Source organism: Aegilops tauschii, chromosome 6, assembly GCF_002575655.3.
Source record: "Aegilops tauschii subsp. strangulata cultivar AL8/78 chromosome 6, Aet v6.0, whole genome shotgun sequence".
NCBI classification, from domain to species: Eukaryota; Viridiplantae; Streptophyta; class Magnoliopsida; order Poales; family Poaceae; genus Aegilops; species Aegilops tauschii.
In genome coordinates, this window is record NC_053040.3 from 400435624 (window position 1) to 400445321 (window position 9698).

Here is a 9698-nt window from a genome sequence, read left to right on the forward strand (position 1 = left end):
GCCAAGAAAGATCCGTCCACAGTGAGCGCCACACATCCCACTGGTGGTGGTGGATGCCAATGCTTAGATGGAGCACGGTTGGTGTCAGTAATTTTTACTTGGCACCTCGCACTCTGCATATATGTCAGTTCCATCCGTACATTTGTGCAGTTCCACCAAAATGCAGTTGAATAACCTTGTTTGTACAGATAATGAAAAACCATAATTACATTATAGTGGCACTAGTTGATGAAACATACACTAATAAATAGAAGAAAATATTGCGATAGTATCATAGTATGCCATGCTGCGATGGCGAGATGGGCCCTGCGACACCTCATACGGTACGCCTCATACTGGAAATCGACCCAATTCTCCTCGATACACCTTCTGCCAGTGATGAACATCAGTGTACCGCGGTAATACAAGGAGGGGCCTTGAGACATTCCAATCTCTATTTTGTGCAGGGCAACTAAATTAAGCACCCCAGTTTGCAGAAACGCTTAAACATTAACAATGGGACTAGTTGATGAAACATATACTAATAAAGAGAAGCACTTTCTTTATCTACATTGGAAATGAAATGATAGAGACGACACTCACTCTATTTTAACTGTATTATTACTTCATCTCTCCCTAATAATAAACCACGCATTGCTTCTGGTCGTACGTTGTCGGTGCTTTTGCATAAAAGTCCCTTCGTTTTTTAGAAGTTAACCCACAGTCCTCCTAATATGTCAAACCGAACCGGTACGGGCGATGGAAAAGGAAAAAAACACGCTTACCTCCCCCATCTCCACCTCCAGCGCGCCGCCGCAGTCGGTCCTCACCCGTCCGCCGCACGCCGCCACCGCCCCTCCGCCGTGCGCCATCCCCACCCCTGCGGCTTTCCACCACAGGCGACACTCGACGCCGGCGCCGCACCTTCCCCCAACTCCTCTCTCTCCTCCTCCTTCGCCGTCACCGCTCTTCATCAGCCAGCAGACTCCGTCGAAATGGCAGGCGGCGCTGGAGTTCACCGGAACGGGTAGGCGGCCGGCGGGCGGAGCGAGGAAGATGGCGGATCCGGGCGCGGCGTCGAGGGTTCAGGCGGCTGGTGCGGCAGCTTGCTCCGATGGCGACGGTGTCCTGCTCATCCAGAGAAAGAGAGAGACATGGCGTGAGGGAGAGAGGAAAGATAGGAAGAAATGAGAAGGAGAAGGGGCGCAGGGCGAGGGAGGCAGTCGCCGGCGGTGGCGCCGCTCTGCCGCTGCATCTCTCTTCCCCCACGTCCCTACTGCTGCTCCTCTAACTCCATCTCTCTGCTGTCGATTCTCTGTCCGCTGCTACCTCTCCTCTATGCTCCTTGCTGCCTGTGGCTGTCCCATCTCTCCTAGCGCTGCTGCTGCTGCACTTCTTCTGAAGCTCTTCTCAAACCCGTTGATGCAGTTCTTCTCTGAACTCCAACCTGCTGCTGCTTCTCTCTCTCTCAATTTTTCTGTAATTCTGTGAACCATTGTTGAGCGATTATATGATTTGTGGTATTTGCTTGAGTGAACCTGTAAGGTTTGTACCTTCTGGAAAGTGCTAGCACCTACATATTATCCAATTTTTTCTAAATGTCATGAGGCATGAGCCATAATTTTTCTCAAGAACGACCCTTGGTATATGTAAGGCATGCATACAATTTGAATAACACTCTTTTTGCTCTCATTTATCTGTTGGCATAGAGCATCGTATAATATAGAAGAGTCATTCAAAATATTGGTTGCCTGATTTATTCATAAGAAGATTCTTCTATGTATTTAGTTACATGATTTTAATTTGATCGTCTTCTTTCAACTTTTTTTTGCTGAGTATGATATTTCCTTAGGTTCACCTTGACCTTCACTGCTCTTGTGTAAAAGCTTAAGTAAATTGATGTTGTATCATCAGAATCTGTACCCTTGCACAGTTTTTTTTGTCTGTACATACACTTTAATTTCTTGCTCGCACTGAAATCCCTCTTTGTCACAGGATGAATCAGAAACTGAAGATGATGATCCCATGGACACAGAAGAAGCTTCCTCTGTCCTCATCGCTGCACTGCAGTCTTTCAGCCAAGCTCTGGTGAACTTTGAAATCCAGTTTAGAGAATTGCTCATGACTTGACATAAATCATTCTTATGAGCACATCGTTTGATTCTATTACTAGGTCCGTCAACTTCAACTACCATGTGGAAGTGGAACTATTGTTGTCTGTCAGTTAAGACAGTCGGGAACTTGGTGTTGTCATTCCTGGCTATTGTATTAGGATACTAGCAGCACTTACATGCAAATATGCTTGTGATTCTAACGATAGTACACTAGGTGATTGATGTGTGGGTCGCTCAAGTCCTGTGGGGTGCTGGGCGAAAGGTGTTCCATATACATGAACCATAAACTGGAATTGAAATTATTCTCCGCACGCACAAGTAAAACCTATGCAAAGTGAACAATCTCACGGTTGCAGCTTATATTCAGTACTTCTTCATTACAACTGTCGGTTTCAAAGCATTTTCTTTCTCTAATTCTGCAACTTTATAAACTGCAACTCAGTTTTGCTCACAAATGTTTTGCTCCTCATAAAACTAATTTTCTACTAACTGATTTTCGTATTTCCATTATAGCTTATTCATTACCATGGTCAAGGAATTATCAGCGTTTTTTCTGACTTGGTCAACTTACCCTTGCAGTAATCTGCCATAAAAGATAGAATGTAAGAAAGGGTCTACTTTAGCAGTTGAGATCAAAGATGCTACTCCAAGCTATATATGAAACCAAATCAGGTGGGCTCGATGACAAAGAGGTAATAAGAGATGAACCCTTCCAGTATAAAAAGTTGATGGTCCTAATTAGTTTATGGCTTATTTCTTGATCGCTTTAATTTACACGACATCTCCAGGGCTTTTCATGTTGTGTGGTAATATATTTGATTATAGTCACAGCTTACGCAAGATGATTATTTACGTTCCTAATTTATCTTCCTCTATCATGGTGGTAGGGAAATATCGCCGTTAGTTTGCCTGAGATAGAAGGACTTCACATAATTTTGTCAATAGCATTGATCAGGATATCTTTTTTCTTATTCCTTTCTATTTGTAGACAAGGAAGAACCAATAGAGACTTCGATCCTTACACTGTAGCAGTACCTGAAGCAGAGCAAACCGCTATCTCAAATTTAATAGTAGATGGAAAGGAATGGTTGTTTTTGTTGCAGGTTACTCCAAGAACAAGTGCATTATCAAGCTAGATGGTTTATATTATCCGTCCATAATCTGGATGCTTGTGTATCCTGCGACTTGGTTCATCCAGGAGATATTTGTGTTCAAACACAAGTGTGGGCTGCTTGCAGGGTAGAGCATAATTGGATTTTAAAGCCATTTATAATGTCCTGCAAAACTATAAGTTTGAACAAAGGTACATTAAGTTGTGTCACTCACATGGACAGTGTTGCCATCTATAATGCCTTACAAGTCTGAGCTCCATCACGATAATCTGATTAGTGTGTCGCAAGTCTGCTATTTCTAACTGTACAAATTCTGCACTTATTTTGCATTTTACATGATGCGTAGATTTTTCAGAACAGAAATAAGTGAATCCTTATAACCTGATTTTGCTATATTATTTAGTTCGAAGTTACTTTGTAAATCCTAGTTTCTCCAGTATTGTAACTCTGTGTCAAATTAAACTAATATTTCTATTGTGGACAACTTCAATTTGTAATATCATGATTTTCTTTTTCAGAAACCACTTCAACTAGCCTAGGGCTATGTCTATTAGTCCTCCAGTATTTCTTGGAATGAGATAACACATGTTTCTTCAAGTGTCTACACACTACATGAAGTAAGTTTCTTATAGAAGTAGTCAAACCTGGATACCAATTTATTGGAACATTATATTTCTTATAGAAGTAGTCAAACAACGATATCAATTTATTGGAACCATCAAGGAAGAGACACTCCCGGAGGGTCAGAAGTAATGCAATATATTCTCCCTCTTATGCCTATTTGAAATACAGTTGTAGGGTTGTCCTTTGCCACTCATATTGCAGTACTCAACTGTAGCATGGATGGAGCAGGAAAGTGTGCTAAACCTTCTAACATGGACACTGCACTTGTATGAGCTACGGGCCACTATTGTTTGTCATATGGATTGTAGATGTAGTGGTAATGTACCACATTTTTCTTTTAGTAAGGATGATATGTTATACGGAGTATAACAATCTGGTTGCCGTGACCTTCCTATTGTCCGTAGAGCCAGAAGAAAAATAGAATAAAAATTTTCATTAGACAAATAATAGAATTGGTGATTGAATATCACATGGCTGTAATTTTATATCTATGTGGGAGCTTGACGTAAGAGTACATGCAGAGTATACAAGTGAAAGACATTATTTATTTACAGGCGTTATTACCAGAGTTTTTTTTAACAGGGAGGGATCCCGAAGCTTTATTATCATCGTAATAACATGATACAACACATATGACATCCAGGCCCTAGAGAAACAAGAAAATACATAACAAGTCCATGGACTTTTACAAAAAAGGACCTCAAACTGAGAGACAAAAACATGATCAGGTCCTTGCGTCAGTGTAGGTTGCATCTCGCCGCCGTCGGGGACGAGCTACTTGGGGCAACGAGGTTGCTATGGCAGTATGGCTCGAGGCCATACATAGCCCCCACATAGAAGAAACACTGCCTCCTTGTTGGCATAGCCCTAGGAGGAAGAAAGAGGTGCGCAGACAGACCCATCACCTCAGAAGGTTGCACTTCAGCCTGGAGAGTCACCAGAGCGACGAAGACCGCCCATCGATTGCCAAAGACCAGCTTCAGCGAGCAGCGTAGCTTCATAACAATTGCCGGTGAAAATAAGCTCGTATCCGATCATATATTATTATTTTGGATGAAGTTAACACAAATGCTTGTACTGGTAAAAATTAGGGCCAGTTCGAAAGTGAAAATCCTAATGAAGTCTTGTTAACCTCAAATATTGGCTTTACAAGAAAAGACTCTTTTTTCACAATAATGGATGAGCAAGAATTTTAGAAACCAATGTTTCATTGTTGTTTCCCGTGGCAACGCACGGGCATTTTACTAGTTTTATCAATAGCACTAGGGTCGAGCAGGTGGCAAACGAGGTGTACCGTGCGTCGCAAGGATGGAGGCCGGGGGTGCTTAGACTGGGATGCTGAAGATGGCTCTTTCAGTCCCTATCTTCCCCCTGATGTTTCTGTGGTGGCATTTGGGTTGTAATCCAAACTTGGTCGAGCTGGTGCTGCGTCCCCCTACCTGCCTAGCTTATGTGGCGAACTTGTCTCCTGCTAGTACTCAGTCCGTTCTAGTAGTAGTTGCATAACTGCCCATTTACACTGAGATGTTGTCGGATAATAGTTCTATGGTTGGATTTCTTTAATAAAATCGGAGGAAACCCCCTCTAACGATATATAAAAAAAATCAGTGGCACTAGCGGTGCCAAAACATTGCCTCAAATTAATAGTGCCACTAGATTAAGGTGCAAAATAATAACATTACTGATTTATCATGGTAGTGCCAAAACAGTAGCACAAGAGCAGACTCAACATGCAGGATCTTTGGCAAACGGTCAGACCAGAAAGGAACATACCTCGTGATGGGAACCATATCTGCAGTCAACGCCATCGTAGAAGGGATGACACCAGTCACCAACATGGATGATTCAATTCATGGGACCTTTTGGTGCAGTTCACCTAAAATGAAGCAATCCCATGAGCTAGCAGCTTCTTCTTCATTTTTAAGAAAAGGGCTCCAGCCCCGGTTCCATTTCCATCAGAAAACAAAACCCACAGAGCTTCTTCTTCATTAGTTGCAATAAAATTGAGCAACATCAAGGTTGGTTGTGAAGCTCCTGGAATGTTCAACTATAATTTGGATATCATTTGTGCAGTTCAACTAAGATCAAGCGTGAAATGTATGTCTCTGTTTGCACAAAAAAGGTGGAAAGGAGGGTGACAAACAAGTGATGAAACATACATCAAATGAAAAGAAGCATGTTCCTTATCTGAATGGCAATCCTACAAGGACAGTAGCAATTTCTAAAGCAGTAACATTGCTAGATATTAGTGTGGGCATTAGGATTAACTATGAAAACTGTTACATATGACATTACTTTAATGGTGCCATTGCTTCATTTTACTAGCAACATTACATTAACAGCGGCTACAGAGTCGGTATTTGGGCGCGGGAGAGTAGGTGGATAAGGACAGTTGCATTTCTAACGAAAAGAAGCAACTTACCTTAATGGGAAATTTAGCAGGACATGAAAAAAGTGCCATTGATTCATATTACTGGAGGCATTACATTGAAAACAACATTGGTTTAACGTGTCCTTACTTTTAGAAGTGCGACTGCTACATTTTACCAGTGGCATTACATAAAAGTGGCTCGGGGCAACAAACATCAGAACAGGATATCTGGGTTGGTCCCATTTTTTTCGGTATAGCCACCTTATATTGTGTGAGGCTAGCAAATCTAGTGCTGGACTTACTCTATTGACTTGTTCCCCAGTCCCCACTTTCTTTCCTTTTTCAACCAATAGATCGGGTTTATATTGAGTTTGTACTGCGTTTCCCTTTATTTCCCTATTAGACCTAGAGACCAGTTGGATAGCCAGTCTCTGCTACTTTTCGCCCCATTATTTCCTCTTTCGACCAAGTCCTAGATTCAGGTAACAAATCTTCCCCCACCCCACCCCCTTTCTTCCTTGTTTGAACCAAATATTACTAGATTCGAGTGCATGAACTAGTTTTACCTCTTAACAGTAAAAATTTAGGTGACTTTCGAACAGCTGATCGATCCTATCTATGAGGGGGCCTGAGAAATAGTAAAAGATACAAATGCAGCGACGTCAGGAGCTCGGGAAGTAGAGCAAGGCCGGTTTCTAAGGAAGTTATACCCGAGGGTCGCCAGGATGTCACTAGGTGGGCGGCGGGAGGCCGGATCTGCCCACACTACGGCAGCGAGGAAGAAGGGGTCGGAGGCCCTCCCTAGCCAGCGGTGCTTGGGAGAGAACGGCAAGGCACGCCGATCGGGATGCGCCGGCAGTGGGTAAGAGCCGTCGCCGACACTACTAGGAAAAGGATAATTAGTGGCGCACCTGTTTTGGCCATTAATATTTGTTACTAGTGGCGTGGTGATAGTAGCGCACCTATAGTGCGCCATTACTATTTCCAACGGTGCGCCATTACTATCTGAAGCCATTACTAACAATTTTTTTTAAAAAAATTCAGAACTTTTTTTTTGTTTCTTTTTTCTTAATCTCGGGTCACTATGGCTTAATTTCAAGTCAAATCGCACTTCGTGATCAAACTTCCCAGAAGGTCACCCATCCTCACACTACTCCAACCCGAGCACGCTTAACTATGGCTTAATTTCAAGTCAAATCGCACTTCGTGATCAAACTTCCCAGAAGGTCACCCATCCTCACACTACTCCAACCCGAGCACGCTTAACTTCACAGTTCTATCCAACCCCGCCACCAACTCACTTAACAGGCACTTGTTGATATATCTATCATATCAATCCTATTAAACCTTGTTGATGTCTAGGGCTTTGTTCATGTTCGTGAGTGTGATGAAATTTTGAAAAAATATTTCAAACTTCCCGGTCATATTACGTATCATATTTTTAAAAAAATTCCAAAAATAAAATAAAATTTGAAACCAATTTTTTTTCTGTTACTAGTGGCGCACCTAGCAAATGGTGCGCCACTACTAAGTTTTATTTTTTTTTCATTTCCCCCCTCTAGATCTTAAAAGCCCCGTATCTTTCGTTCTGTTAGGTTTTTGGGGATTCTGAAAATGTTCAACGGGGTTCCCCCCGGTTGAATTCGGATGTAACTTTTTGAGTAGATGATTTTTCATATAAAAAACTTTTTAATCCGAGTTCGTATGCAAAAGTTATGCCCATTTTACTAAATTCCAGAGAGATTTTGCAAATAAAGTCGAAATTCATATTTGTAAATTTTCCCAACAACTAGACCACATATCACATGGGAAACTTATTTTATTTTATTTTTTTGACATTTCCATCATTTTCTTTTATTTTTTTAAAAACTGAAAAGGCGGTCCAAGGGGGGGTGTGGTGCAAAGAAAGTTAGTAATGGCGCACCTTCACAAAGTGCGCCATTAGTATGTGTATGACTTGGTCAAACCTTGGTCAAAGTTAGTAATGGCGCACTTTGTGTAGGTGCGCCATTACTAAGTTTGACATAGTAATGGCGCACCTATGCAAAGTGCGCCATTACTAAGTTTGACCAAGGTTTGACCCAGTCATACACATAGTAATGGCGCACCTTGTACAGGTGCGCCATTACTATGTCTACTAGTAATGGCGCACTATCCCGTGGTGCGTCACTGCTAACAATTTTTTTTTAAAACTAGTAATGGCGCACCACACACGAGGTGCGCCATTAGTAATATGTCATTAATGGCGCACCTGTATCTGGTGTGCCACTGCTATATAGCAGTGGCGCACCACATACATGGTGCGCCATTAATGTCCATATTAGCTATAGCCCTTTTCCTAGTAGTGCGAGGATGACCGCGTGAACGTTGCACCTTCTCACCTTCCCCGGCGTAGAGGATCCAGCTGGATCTGTGACCAGCGGTGAGCAGAGAGAGAGTGTGGCCACCGCTGTCATGTTTAGATCTGGAGAGGACGAGACAGTGTGAAGAGAGCAACACTAGCAAGCAAGCGTGAAGGCTCCTTCCTATATAGTGGAGTACTACTAGTTTTCTTTTGTCTACCGGAGCCGGCTTGATCTCGTCAATGACTGTCGAGAAGTCTTCATGCACGTGCCTCGGAGGCGCAGTTGTCGTCATTTTGATCTGAAGCACCGGATTATAACATATAACACGAAAAAATGCCACATGACAAGAAACCATAACCTCTCTACCCAAAGGAGACAACATGAATCCCGACGGACAAACTAGACGAGGATCAAAGCTCAGATTAAAGATAAACTTGTAGAAAAGGGGTCCATCGATAGATGTCCTAATTAACATAGCCGGCTTGACCTAGATGGCAGCTGAGTAGTCTTCGTGCATGTGCCCCCCATGACTAGAGCCTTGGAGGAACTCAGTTGTCGCTGTTTAACCCTCGCTGTGATCCGAAGCACATGACACCAAATTTTGCGAGATGACAAGAAACCTTTTTTTAGATTTCTCACCAGAACTACAGCCCTATACAACACAGCCTGCACGATATGTAGACGATAGCCAATCCAGGCGTCTCTGCTGGAGTCTGGTCACATGCATGGATGAACTGATCTTCCGCGTCATGCAGGGATCGTCCAGGCACCAACGTATGTACAACACTTCTCTAGTACTATCGCTCGTCTCTCTCTTCTATTAACTCACCCGACTTGCGGGGCCGGGGAGTGTGCCTATGGTCGGTTCTCAATTGCGGTCCCACATGTGTGTGCAAATGCAATATGACGCGCATTCCATTCGGAGAGCGGCGTGCCAGACTGACCGACCGTCTGGGGTGCGATGCAAACGCGACTGGCGTGCTGTATACTCCGTACATGTGTACCGCCGTTTTCTTGAGGCTTTGCTCCATGCCGCAATACATGGATACAAAATTAGTATACTGTACTATTTAAAAGTCGAGGGCGAGGCTTTTCCCGCGCGGTAGGCGGGGCAGTTCCGCCTAGTCGGTTCGGTAGAGACGCGAGAAGATGA

General features: G+C 43.1%; 1 long non-coding RNA gene across 2 annotated transcripts; it reads left to right on the forward strand.

Moving 5' to 3' along the window:
• Nucleotides 1–351: 351 nt before the first annotated feature.
• LOC120966560 (uncharacterized) lies at nt 352–5032 on the forward strand. 2 transcript variants are annotated; one of them, XR_005760473.3, is made up of 3 exons: nt 375–3396; nt 3724–3822; nt 4576–5032. It is a non-coding gene; the product is annotated as an uncharacterized lncRNA (long non-coding RNA). The 2 variants fall into 2 exon arrangements; XR_005760472.3 differs by lacking the exon at nt 4576–5032 and having other exon boundaries at nt 352–3396; nt 3724–4378.
• Nucleotides 5033–9698: the final 4666 nt, after the last annotated feature.